Genomic DNA, 14,225 nt, shown 5'->3' with positions numbered 1-14,225 from the left:
TATGTATATATATATATATATATATATTTTTTTTTTAAAGGCTTCAATTTTGAAGTGGAATATTTCGATTTTTAATCCCGCTCCGGGTATTGAATTTTAAAACACATATTCAGGATACTGAAACAAGCTTATTCTGTAAGATTCAGAAAAATCTAAAGAAAATAGATTTTCTCGGAAAAAAATGTCCTTAATCATTCATTGAAGTGGGAGAAAAGATATGGTGATACAACTCCATTGAAACGAACGAAGCGTACTATGACGTACATATTAGATGTACATACAACACCAAGGAAAAACTATTTTCACTTCTCGCCATGGCACTAAAGATAACAGTTACAGAAAAAAAATCTAAAAATTTTGAAAAAAAAGCAATAAAAATCAGTTTCTTTCCAACCCTAATAGTAGTTGAGTTTTAAAACACATATGTTCAGGGTACTAAAACAAACTTATTCTTTCAGAAAAATTTAAAGAAAATGGATTTTTTTCGGAGAACGTTCTTAATTTCCGTACGACAGCATTTAACGATAACACTAAAGAGACGTTAATTTAGGCTAATAATATAACATTTTTTCTATGACAAATTTTTCAAATATGTTAACTAGCTGTGGAACAGAAAGATTCTCGGATTTTTTGTTCTATAACATAGTTAATCGACAGACTTAAAAAATTTGTCGTGCAGCAAAAACGGGCAAACATAATATTAGCTTTATTCTGTTAAGGAAAACGAAGGAAAGATAAGAAACTTGTATGTAGAGAGATTTTGAATGTGCTCTTCAAATGAATTATTTATCATGACAAAAAATATATGATAGTCTTTCATAAAAAAATTAGGTGACCATTTAAATGGCTATTTTCAGTATCGTTGGATTGATGAAAAGTATCTTTTTGAATTGTTTAATTCTTCACAAAGATTTTCCTATTATATACGTATGTACATGATAAACTCATTTATCAAGTTAAAAATATGAAAGAAAAAAAAAATAAATCGGAAAATACACATGCAAAACCTTTCGTTATGAATACATAACTTTTATAAATACATAAAATTTATAAATATTTAATAGTTAAAAAATAAAAATTATTTGTTCTCTCGTTGCAAGCCAAAGAATCAACCTACGCGAAATGTTAATTTATTTAAATGTTAATTTATTTACTTGATTGCAATCTCGACAATTAATTTTCTTTTTCATCTGTACGTCAGACAATGTGCGCAAGTGATGCAGTTGTTTTAATTTTCAGATAACAACGCGCCTGCATTTTGGCGCGACGTATGGTAGAACGTTCTACATTTGTTTACACGCAAATTATTTGCTTTGCTTACCAGTCGACATAACTCACATCATGACGGATTCAATGGAACGCTCGTTAAAACGAATGCAGATTTGATGCGCCACGTTCGGCGGGATGTTCTGCATCTCATTCAGGCGTGATTTACTCTAAAGACCGTACGCGCTTTACGCATCCCGACGTGAAGCAGATCAGAAATAGCCATCAAGCAATACACGCGCGCGCGACGAATGAAGGAAGAATTATATTTGATCGAGGAGGAAATTTGATATGAATCTTAAAAATAAAAAAAAAGAAAAAGCAATTATATGCGTGCATAGACTACAGAAATTCAAAAAATTCAAAATTTTCAATTATTAAGCAGATCGTCGATCCAATATTCATTTGCGAATTCAATACGAATCTATTGTCAATGTATTGAATATTTATATTCATAGATTATAATAATTTATCTATGGGCAGCAAGTTAAAAATTATAATTAGTGGTTTTCACTGCAATGAAAAATCAGTGTTAGCTGGGTTGAAACAAAATCAGTAAGAAGCATTTTTGAGAAAAATATTTCAGACAAAAATATACTATCTGAATGAAATTATTTTAAAATCAATGAAAATATAATATTATTTATCTATTATAAGCTTATTTCATAAAAAATAGAAAATTTCTAATCTAAAATATATATTATGTTCTTTACGATACAATATACAAAACGATATCTTATCAGTACAAATGTGAGTTTCTTTTAGAGCCATTCATTTTTTTCACCTATTTAAAGTGGTTTAAGAAATCCTCATAAATTTATGGATATCATTTCAAGCATCTAGAATAAATCTGACCTTTATTTTAAAAAGTAATAAAATGAATGAAGAAACAGAGGATATTTCGTTAAATATATGAGTAACTTGCACGAAATGGATATCCAGTACTATACCGTAAGGGATTATTAGAAATATAAATACAATGTATTTATATTATCACTGATTTATATTAAACAAATGTATTATGAGCAAACGATGCATGTGCTGTTTTAATATATATTTGTTAAATATAAATGCCGTTTAAAATTGCCTGCAGTATTTACACGCACTGCAGCGTATTTTAAAACCGAAATATATTAGTAAACATCAAGTCATATCAGAAGATATTCGCACGTTTTAACGAAAAACTGACATTTTGAAATATTCGTTATAATTTATTACGACATATTTAGAATAAGCCCAAAGGAATCTACATTCACATACTGACATTTCTTATTTAAGTATATGTGTGGAGCTCTAGATTTACCTCCTGAAGAGAGACAGATAAGAATAGATAAGGAAAAAGAATCATCTAATGTATATATCTGAATGACAGTTGCCTGTACAATCGAGCTTTCAAAGTTGTACACGAATTTTTCTTTTAAATTTTTCCATTATCTCTATTTCAAATTAAATTCAAACTCCGAATTTTTAAAAATATATTCTCTTTTTCAATTCCAAACTAATATAAAAAGAGTCTTCAGCCTGATGCAATAGAAGAGAAATAGACGGTTTTTAACATTTTTGTTAAAAATGTTCAATATCATTTTAAACAATTTGATTAACAGTTGAACGTCTATTATACGATAAATCATTAAATTCATGGGTCTGCCAATTTTTGGTACGGCAGCTTCCTCGATCTTTTATTTCTCTCTCTCTCTCTCTCTCTCTCTCTCTCTCTCTCTCTCTCCCTATTCATTTAGCTATTTATCTTTTTCTGAATCTGGCAACCGATAGTCGGAACCGTCGAAATTACGCGATGACTAGTGCGCCAAGAAACGCGCGCACGCACACAAACGTATCCCACGTTCTTTTGCCCTCACTTTTGCCGCGCGAATGCGATCCTTGCCCGTTCTTACGTCATGACTCTCCCTGTTCCCTTCGCGCAAGCGGATCTTGCTCGAAAGCGCGCGGCCGCACGTTCGTAAACGCATGTATACGCGCGCGCACGCATTTGTTTCCGCGGAACAGTGAATAACCTCTCCCAGCAATTCTCACATACGCGCGCGCGTGCGTACATATGCATTAAATGAGCGCGCTCGGAAATCAGACTTTAACCCCTTCCCTCTCGGCTGTGCGCGGCCGACGGCCGACGGCCGTTCCCACCTCGCCCTTCCATCGCTCCCGCCGTCGCCGTCGCGCCCCGCTGCGCGTTTTCTCTGACGATTTCAAGAAAGCTATACACTGTACAGTTCCTTTCTGTCGTCCTGCCGTCGTCATCCCTCCTCCTCCTCCCGGCTTCGCACAACGCCACACGACGCGACTTGGACTCCATCGTCGCGTGGTTTGCCTCGGCAACGAGAGTCCGCGTGTGTTTCCCCTTCTTTGACGATGACTCCCGCCTTCCTCTCCTGTTCACTGTTCACTCACCCTTCGTCTCTCCCACAATGGTCACAATGCATTCGTGTGTTCAGGAACGTGACTATGGATGCTTGTTCTCGAGAGGATTTTTTGCGATACGGCGGTTCTCTCGTTCAGTTTCGATATTAAAATAATGGTACTGTTATGTGCTGACATATTTTAGGTCGATATTCCTAAGCTTCTTCTTAGTTGATGGCTCCTGCTTCTAGAATGTGCGGAGATAATACGGCAATATTCCTAAGCAAATCACAAAAGTATTGTATTACCAGCATCTCAAGATATTACTTAAGATCTTAAAATAAGAATTAATTATGGCCGATATTCAAAGTTAATATTCTTATATTTAAAATTGTCTTAAGTACAGTCTTAATCAAGGAACTGTATTAGCATCTTAAGAAAATATCTTAAGACATAACATTGATTTTCATAAAAATCGTTTATGGGATTTTCTTCTCTCATCGTATATACAAAAGTAACGGAAGATATTCACATACGTGTAGGTGCCAAACGTAGCAAGAGAATACTCAGTATGATTACGGTGATCATCAGTCCTTTATTGTAATGGGCTTTCTATAATAAACTGTTACCTAAGCTTTAAGTCAAGTTGTAAGAAATTGACCAATCATAGTCGATTATTCTTCTCATATTCGACTGGGTAATGGCTTATTGTAGAAAATCCAGCTATTCATCAGGTAGCTGTCCTTTTAGATTTATTTGCTTTTTTCTCAAAGTTCAATTTTGTTCTTTTTAATTAGCATTTCAATAATGTCTAAAATACTACTGAGTCAATTTTTACGGAAATTTTTTGCATCTTTTTGCAGGGGCACTGGAACAACAAAATCACAATAACATCAATATATATGTCATAATTGATTGGAAAGTGAGTTTTAATAATCAAACTTGCAGCTATATATAATATTTGACATCATTTTGATGTTATGATGACTTGTGGAGTTATCTCAAGTATATATGCTATGCAAAAATATTTCAGAAATCTTCACATCGGTCACCAACTAGTTTGAAAATATTTAAGGACAAAATCCTCAATTTGTCAAGCTTGTCCTTTATTTTCTCTAAGAAAATATGTTCACCGTACATATATAGATATGATAAAAGTGGAAGCAATACCACATGAAGGATAAAAATACTAAGTTGTAATAAATAATAAATTATGAATATTATGGCGTCCACCTGTCCTCTCTTTCTTTCGCTGCGTAAATTTACATATGCTGTAACGAAAAGCGGTGTTCGCGGAGCGTCGTAGTCTACATACGTCACTGTTCTCGCCAGCAGTGTTAGTCACCTCAAGGACGTTTGTTGTAATTGGGATAGGTCGGACGGAACCGTCGGTGCAACGAAGAAAGAATGTTACGCGTACGCGCGCGCGCGCGATAGAGAGAGAGAGAGAGAGAGAGAGAGAGAGAGAGACAGTCATGCACTTCAATGTACAGTAGAAACCAACAGATATTAGTGGAAGAGAGAAAGAGAGCATGGAATGATCGACTTGGGTGAGGAGGGGTGAGCGGAAGAAAGAAACGCGCGCGCATGCGCGAGGAAGAGAGACGCGATGACACGAGGACGATGAGAGAGAGAGAGACGAAGAAGGAACATCAAGCGTGAACGGTGGAGATGGAGAAGGAGAAGGAGAGTGGCCGAGCGTAGGAGCAGGAAGGAGAGGAGGAAAGGGCGAACGAGACTCCGTACGAAATACAAATGCAGTGGGGGAGTGAATCCGCGCGCCGGTGGTGCTAGTAGTGCTACGATCGACTGCTACGTCGGATCTGGTCAGGTCGAGTATCTGTAAATGGCTGTAAATGGCGTCTAGCCGCGAGCGCGAGCATCGGCACGTCACAGACTCCTTTTTCTCTCTCTCTCTTTCCTTTTCTCTCTCGTTCGTGGCGGTGAGAGCGAGCTTTCCGCGCGCGTAGTTGCGCGTAATCCGCGGTGAAACAACGTAAACGCGTCTTGCTTCCCGTTTTCTTTTTTTTTTTTATCAGTACGAAATAATAATCATCGGAACGTGTGCCTGTGGTATCGTTGTGCGATCGCGAGTGCGTGCATCATTTACAATCTCTCTCTTTTTCTCTCTTTTTCTCCCTGCCGCTCCTGTTCCCTCTCTTTTCTCCCTCCCTTTATCCCGCCTCTTCTTCATCCTCCGTTCCATCGCTACGTTCGCAGGTTCGCTACCTGTCTCTTCCCCCTCCCTTTCTCTCGCTTGCCGTCAACGACGTGCCTGTCGTCATCCCCGATTCTCTCCGCGCGCGCGTTGTGTCTCTACTCCACCGCGGTTCGAGGCACAATCGTGGATCTTTTCCTGGTGTGTGCGCGTCAATGCTTAGTGGCGCCCTTGATCGAATTCGCGTGCAGACAACATGGAGGAAGGTGCGGTGGTGCTACGATAGTGGTTTCCAAGCGAGAAGAGTGCTACGCAACGACAGCAGCGCCGTCGTGCTGTCCGAAACGACGAGTGTATCAGCTCCTATCGTCTGCTGCTACTCCTTCGCAACTTCCTTCTCCTCCACTTCCTTGCCCGTCGTTCCCTTCGTTTCCTCCTCCTCCTTCTCCGTCATTTCCTTGCTCACTTCTTCCTCCTTCTTTTCCTCCACTTCTTCCTCCTTCTTTGGCGACTACAGCGGCGACGAGGCGACGACGATAGCGGTGGCGGCGGCGACAGCAACAGCAACGAGTCAAAGCGCCGGTTTCCTCGCCTTTGTTCGAACCGGCGATCACCGCGTCGCCGTGGAGCCTACAGGTAAAAAAAATGTATCCAACATTTTACGATTCTTTCGCCCCTCTTTTTGTCACGTTACCAGGTACGAAATGCATCTTATTTCCTTCTCCATCTCCCTTCTTTCTCCTCCCTCTTTCCTCTCTTCCTCCCTCCTCCAAGCTTCTTGTTACAGGAGTCGACCATTGCGAATCGTGATGGAAATGTTTATGCTCGTAATGAGGGAGTTGTTACCCTTCTTATCATTGCGCGAAAGAGACGCGACTTTAACCTTCTATGAACTGTTTTTATGAATGTCGAGAATGAGATTCGAACGATTCTCTTTTTGTTCTTTCCTTGCCAAAAATGACCTTCCTTCTTCGGAGAACTAGGTCTATTCTGTTTATCTGGGTCGAAAGAGGGTATTTAATATTTGCGAGGATGATCCTGCGCGGCTAATCGTTCGGCATTTAATTAAATGATATTGCTCTACTCTCTCTCTCTCTCTCTCTCTCTCTCTCTCTCTCTCTCTCTCTCTCTTTCTCTCTTGCTGTTACGTAAAATTGGGATGCGTGTTTTTAAAAATACAAGGAGAAATGATCATTAGATTTTGGATACGTTTACCCGCCTCTCGTGTGTTTGTCTCGCTCTCTTGTTTAACTGGCGCGTTTTCAAAAATAGGTCACTATGGCACCTAACGATGTACATACATGTAGCAACGTGTATTCCAAGTTAATAATGGCAAACAAATACATTATGTTACCTTGAAGTCACAGGACTTGTTAGAGGATTATGACGGATAAAGAACGCTTACAAAACGACTAAAGGTTATTCCACCGATGTTGAACGTTAGTGTCGTGAAAGTCAATCAAACGAGATATTGTCAAGCTAGCGTTCCTCGATACTTGGAAAATCATGTGAAAAAACTTCCCGAAGAGTCAATTGATTTTTATGTCTCGGAATGAATCGATTTTTGCTTTTTTTTTACTCAGTTTTATAGAAAAATAGACTGTACATTTCCTGATTTTAGCACTTGTGCTTCTTTAAAAAAAAATTGAACATATCAGCAACTCTTTTTAACTCTGTCAGTCTCTCTCTTCAACTCGATGCTTAAATAAGAGAGAGAAAGAGAGAGAGAGAGAGAGAGAGAGAGAGAGAGAGAGAGAGAGAGAGAGAGAGAGAGAGCGATATATTTTAAATTATTCTTAAACACTTAAATTTATAAATTCTATCAAATTATGTCTAATTTGAGAGATATAGATATAGATTTTGAAATGTTTTGTGTGAATTAGAAAAACTTTCCTTATTTTTGTAAATCATATTTGTAATTTGGATCAAAGATTAATTAGAACAACACATTTTTTAAATAAAAAAAAAAGAAAACTTTATAATTCACATATCACAACTAAATTATGGTTATTCATACATAACATTTCTCTCAATGTATGTGTAATTATTTCTATAGATCGCCATTGCTTTTACTCAATATGTCGTTAATTGAACTAAAATAATGAAGTTGAACAATTTAACTCAAGAAAATGTAATATTAAATTTGTTTACTTTAAAACAACCAATAAAATGAATTGATTCACATTTTGACACACTGAGAAAAATGTTTGGTTGGATTAATTAGAATTCTGATTGATTAAAATGGGCGAATTAAAATTATTTGGTTAAATTTATTAAAATTCTAGTTAAGATAATCGCACTTCTGATAGAAATAATTAGAATGTTCTAACTCGTCCATTTTCAATTAGATTTTTTTCTCAGTGTATATATAGAAATTAAAAATTAACAAAATGTTAAAACTCCAAGGATTGGATTACTATATTGCTTATTGATATTTAACAGTGAATAGAAATGAGTGAAAACTTTACAAAAACTTTACAGTAAAACACTATTTTTATCTATTTTTATTACGTCTATGCTCGGTTCAATACTTACTTTCGTTGTGTACACCCCCCCCCCACACACACACACACACATTCTCACACATACATATTTGATTTAAATAAATTTCTCACCCATTTCGTATTACAATCTGCGTTCTACCTGACATTTGCAACGCTCGCGTGCACACTATTAGGTAACAACTCAATTTCTTGAATTAAATAACATTTTATTATTATTTTTAATGTTTTTCATGTGTGTCAAAATATAAATTAATCTATTTTATATTAATTTTTTTAATTAATCAGTCCATATTAACGTCTTTAGTAATAAACTAAATTTGAATTAATTTCCTTAAGTTAAATTGTTCAACTCTATCGTTTTAGTTAAATTAACGTTATATTGAGTAATGACGATCTATAAAAATTATTGAAAATGACTCAAATTAGGTATAATTTGACTTAACGAATTTAACAGTGCATCATTCTTATTTAACATTTGATAAACAACAAAGCAGTGACACTCGCGAGCGTTGCGAAACCGAATGGAATGCACTGTTGGTCGCCGAAAGCGATTTTGCGGAGAAAATCGCGGAGTGGATTTTCTTCTCGCATGGATATACCGCGGCTTGTTTCGCGCGCGCGAAATACATCCCTCGGGAATCACGAGCGACGCTTTTGCGAATCGATACGCTACTTCGGCCAGTTGCACGCTGCTGACTTTTTAACGTGGTGCATCGATAAGAGAGGCCCCCGGAGGGCATTATTATCGCGTGAATGCGCGGCGCGAGCCGTCTCGTGTACTATAATATTTCGCGACCTGGTGTCTTTGTGTTGCTTCGTCGCCCAGGGTGAAATTTCCTTGTATAGAAGGAGGATGGAAAGAAACGAGAAAGAGAGAGAGAGAGAGAGAGAGAGAGAGAGAGAGTCCGATTATTTTTCAAATATTTTCCTATAAACTACTTTTACACATCCTACACAGATTTAAAATGCACAATTAAAATTGTAAACAATAATGTAATCCAAACCACCGGTCAATTTTATATCAAAAACGGAAATTACAATTTGTTTTATTCTTGGCGTTTGATTTTTTAATCTTGGTTCGGAATTACTTTGAATTACATGATCAATTTTGAGTTTTTAGGCTTAAATATTTAATATGAAAAATTAGTGGAAATTTATATATGTGCACGATATTGATGTAGTAGTGTGTAGTGACATATCATTGACACGTAAATTGTATGTATTTAGATCTTATTGATTCATTAATTCATTAAAATAGACGATTTTAAGATCTTTTTAATGCCAATTAGCTCAGCGTGTATCTACACGCTTTCCACCGTGTGTTTCTTTGTGTTTATTTTTATTTTTATTTTTTGAATTATAACTCGTTGGATTTTCACAAAGGAAGGATTCGATATTCAAATGTTGACCGTTAAATGCGAAACGAATTCCTTAATTCTTACTTACAGTACAAGAATATGACGTATCTATCAGAATGTCTGAAAATCGCGCAGCGTTTGAAAAAGAATCGTGCAATTTTACTTGTCGATGAAATAAATATACTTTCACGGGAATGTTGATGACAAAAGACGGTAAATGAAGGATAATAATAATAATAATAATAATAATGATTTTAATAATTAAACAAAATAGATAGATTCTAGGAATAACAATGATTTTATTACGAGCTAATTATGAGTTAACATCTAAAATTAAACATACATATTCACCTGCAACCAAGTAAGAAGAAGTTCGTCTTCCTACATTCGCACGCAGATCGCACCGTAGATCGTAATAAGGAACGGAGTCAGGGTCGTTGCGTGTTGTCAGCCAGAGTTCTTTGTTTAGGAGAGAGATCAGGAGACGATGATCCCCACGGCCAAGTCAATCGGGTCGCGTTGGTGTCGTCGTAAAACGCGTCTTGTCGTCTGTTCGTCAGTCGGTCGATCGATCAACCGAGAGAATCAACGATCCGCGAACATGTGCTTCGCTCGTCGTTGAATCGCAGATAAGGTCGAGAAGGAAAGGGAAGCGCGCGTTAGCCGTTACGTCGATCGCGTTGCACGCGTTGCGTAAACGGCGTAAGCGGCGTAAGCGGCGTAAGCCTCGGCCGATTCCCCTCTTTCGTATCAAGAATTATTGCGTGCGAGAGTCGCTTTCGCGTAACACAATGGGAAAAGTTCACTCTTGCGGATCGTGTCTCGTTGCGTTGTCAGCGATTGTATCATTGCCGTTGATAACACGACGTGCGATGATCCTGAATAAAAATGTAACATTCATTTATTGTAATGTATTATATGATTTACATACATTGTAAATCAGTCCTTTTCTGCAGTTTTAAAGTGAATAACGTTTACATTAATATATTCATTTAATAAATAATAAACAAAATTGAGAGTCAAATTTAATATTTTTTCTTTAATTAAATTGTTTAACTTTATTGTTTAAATTAACGATATATATATAAGTATATTCATGCGTTTTTATTTCAATTAGTGTTTCAAAAAATGTCTTAGGATGCTAATACAGTCCTTTGATTGGTTCGTGACATCTTAAGATTATACTTAAAAGTTAAAACTTTTAGTCTTAAATATTAAGAATCGATTATATGAATACCGAATACCAGTCATTGAGTAGAATCAATGGCAACTTACAGAAATGATTAAAACTAACTCAAATTGAGTAAAATTTGATGTTATGAGTTTAACAGTATAGATATCTAATCATCCTTTTTTGTTAAACAAACCGTTGATCGAAGTTTATCTGTATTAGACAACAATTTTTTTAATTTGACAAAAGATAAAAGAATTAAGTATATCACATTAACACAATGATCTTGATAAATGTTATTATTTATATGATTTTATTATATAATTTCTAGCGATTACGTGCACAACGTAAACAATAATAATACTGTAAATATTTGTATATTCATGAAATGTAAAACAATTTTATATACAGGATGTTCCAATTTACGATTCAAAATACTGCAAAAAGAAAGTTCTCGAAAAATTAAGTAAAAAGTTATTTGTAAATTTTTTACTTTAAGCAGTTAAGACAATAGCAGTTGAGACAACAAGGGCTTAAAAATGGTTAATTACAGACTATACGACGGTCACATAGTTTTAGTCAGCGCTGTTGAGTGCACATTTCAGCGTGCTCAGTAATAATGCTCAGTAATTCACAGGTAACCAGACGTAGTCCGTAATTTAAACTTATATTATTATTTAAACTTATATTTCAGAAAGTATTGTTTAAAATAAAAATTTACAAGTAACTTTTTTACTTCATTTTTCCAAAACATTTTAGTTTTAATAATATAAAAAAGTTATTCGTGAATTTTGAGACACGTTGTATACATAATCTTGAATATACATATTTGAAATTTCTGACGCTTGAAAACTTGTCTAATTTATTAAAATTATTAAAGACTTCTAAAAAAAAAAAAAAATCTAAGAAACTTCAAATGAAAATTCCAATAGTTTAAGTGAAGATGTAAAAGCGCATCTTGATTGTACATTTGAAAACGATTTCGTTTTATTATAAATAAATAAATAATTTTAATATAATCTTTGTTTAAGTAAAATAAAAAAAAGTTGTCAGGACAGATTTAACACGTATTCACGTGCATAATCAGTACGATCGAGCGAGCAATTCCTTTTTCTTTCTTTTACGAAGCGTATTGGCTGCTCGATTTCATCATACCGTCGGCAAGGGGAGAGAGGAAAGGGAAAAGGTTGGAAAAGGAAAAAGGGAAAAGCGTAGAAACGAATTGTTTCGATCGCTCGCCAGTTGAAGGCGTAGGTGAAAATACAATTAGGTTCCGTGTTATGCGCGGCTGACGCGAAACCGCATGCGTGACGTGACATGACGTGATGTGGCATGCGTGTATGCGTGCGTGCGTGCGTGCGTACGTGTGTGAATTGTAAATTCGAAATATAAATGCATCGACCGCGCAAGTTATACGGAATCTACGTGAAAATAGACATCAGCAGAAGGTAGATGACCGTCGAAGTCGTTTTAATCAACCGACGTAAATACTCATGGATCGTTATCCGTTTCTGGCGTTTCGCGGGTCGCCTCGTATCGCCGCCCAACTTAACGTCCGTTAATTGCACGTAAACGCCGTGGATTAGATTACTTTGAGACTTTCGCTCGTGGATCGCAGGAAAAGACTTTACATTTTGATTCTGTAATTATAAATTTGCCGCAGGCAAATTCATTTGAATATCTCAATTAATTTAATCTCGCAAATAATTATACATATTTTAAGATTAAATTAATTTTATTTTAATTACATATAAATTAAGAAATTAATTATGATACTATAGCGAAGAATTAAAATTTCTGACATTTTTAATATTTAATTTTTTTTTTTTATTTTCGTTTTGGATTATATAATAAAATTATGTTATCACGCTAATGATTTAATCGTATTTTAAATATTTCATTATAATGGAATTTATTAGATTAAAGAGATCGATTATTATTCTTCTTAGCAAGAAAATTCATAGTACGATAGTAGTGAAGAATCGAGATCCGCGGCGTCGCGTCGTGTCTATTTGAGAATATCTATATCTATCTATACAATATATACACCATCGTCTATTTGTGCGCACGTGTGTGACGCCCGTAGAAACCTGTTTCTCCGTGACAAGTTATTTGGATCGCGGACGATCCTCGTAGCAGGTTTAATTTCTGCACCGAGCGTGTTGGCGCATGCGTCACGACACAGCTCCTCTCCTATTCTCACCGAATAATTTACGGCACGTGAGCTCCACGGGATCGAACGCGTTTATGAGAGCCCGGCCCCGGCATCGCGGATGAATCAGAGAGAGAAAGAGAGACTGACGTATATACGGAGTGTGCGCTGGGCACGACAGTCAAGCCCGTATTTTTTAACGCCATCAGTTTTATAGGTACCACCAAGTATTCATACTATATACAAACAAAGATCTGTCTACAGTCATTGAAAGTGTATTAGATAAACTTTAATAGAACAATATTTTATATAAACAAAAATTTCTGTTTAATTCGAATATTGAAGTTAATAGACGATGTATTTAATGTATATACATTCGTATATAATTTATTTTGTATGTACATATATTATATATCTTGTCTAAAATGTTTTAAATATTTAATTTTGCTATTTTTAATATTTTTAAGCATTATTTAGTAACAATTATTAATAAAATCTTGTTCTGACGAAAAAAATATTTTGATAAATGGTATTAAAAGTGAGAGAATCGTGAAGGAATGAATGATGGTTCTGTTTTACGTACAAGCATCAAACGAGTATTATATACGCTATATATTACACTTATTGCCCTTTTGTGGAGCGTTTCGTAAATGCGAATCGCGTAAGCGCATGAAATCTTGATTCATCAGCGAACAAAAGAACTTTCGCTGTGCATGGGTCATCGATGCAGTACGCACGAGCGACGAACTAGGTGATCGCAATCTCTTCCACATGCGATGATACTGACGACATTGACGCATCGAGAAGCGAGATGTATCTTCTTCCGCAGGCTCTCTATAAGATCGAACGAAATCTGCGCGAGACACCGCTCGTCACTCGTTCCGAACACTTGAGACGACGTCTCTCGGTTTCTCGGAAAAGTATTATACCTCTAGTCCCAAGTTAAAACAATGTCATTTTATGTTGTGGAAATAAACGAGCAAATGTTTTAAATTTACTTAGCGTGCAGATGACTGAGATGACATAAAACGAATAATTGATTAAAATTTAAGAGCATCTTTAAATTGGAAACATTTTGACTGAGAAAGAGAGATTTTATTTAATATATAATTTATTTTTAATTTATACATAATTATATTTATTTATTTTACTTTATTGAATATTAGGTTTAAGATAATCAATTTATATAATTTTATTAGATATGTGTATATGTATAGATATTTGCATTCTTTCATGAACGTAAAATATTGATTATATATGT

At 35.6% G+C, this 14,225-nt stretch overlaps 1 protein-coding gene across 1 annotated transcript in view; it reads left to right on the top strand.

Moving 5' to 3' along the window:
* The first annotated feature begins 6,232 nt into the window (after positions 1–6,232).
* The window catches only part of LOC108684975 (protein capicua homolog), a 59,521-nt gene continuing 51,528 nt past the window's right edge, over positions 6,233–14,225 (top strand). The window contains exon 1 of the mRNA XM_018189550.1: positions 6,233–6,415. The gene's annotated coding sequence lies outside the window, so the exon portion shown is untranslated. The remainder of the gene's footprint in view (positions 6,416–14,225) is intronic.

The sequence above is a fragment of the Atta colombica genome, unplaced genomic scaffold, assembly GCF_001594045.1.
Source record: "Atta colombica isolate Treedump-2 unplaced genomic scaffold, Acol1.0 scaffold141, whole genome shotgun sequence".
NCBI lineage: Eukaryota > Metazoa > Arthropoda > Insecta > Hymenoptera > Formicidae > Atta > Atta colombica.
Note: the sequence above shows the minus strand (reverse complement) of the source record. Positions and strands in the feature narration are given on the sequence as shown.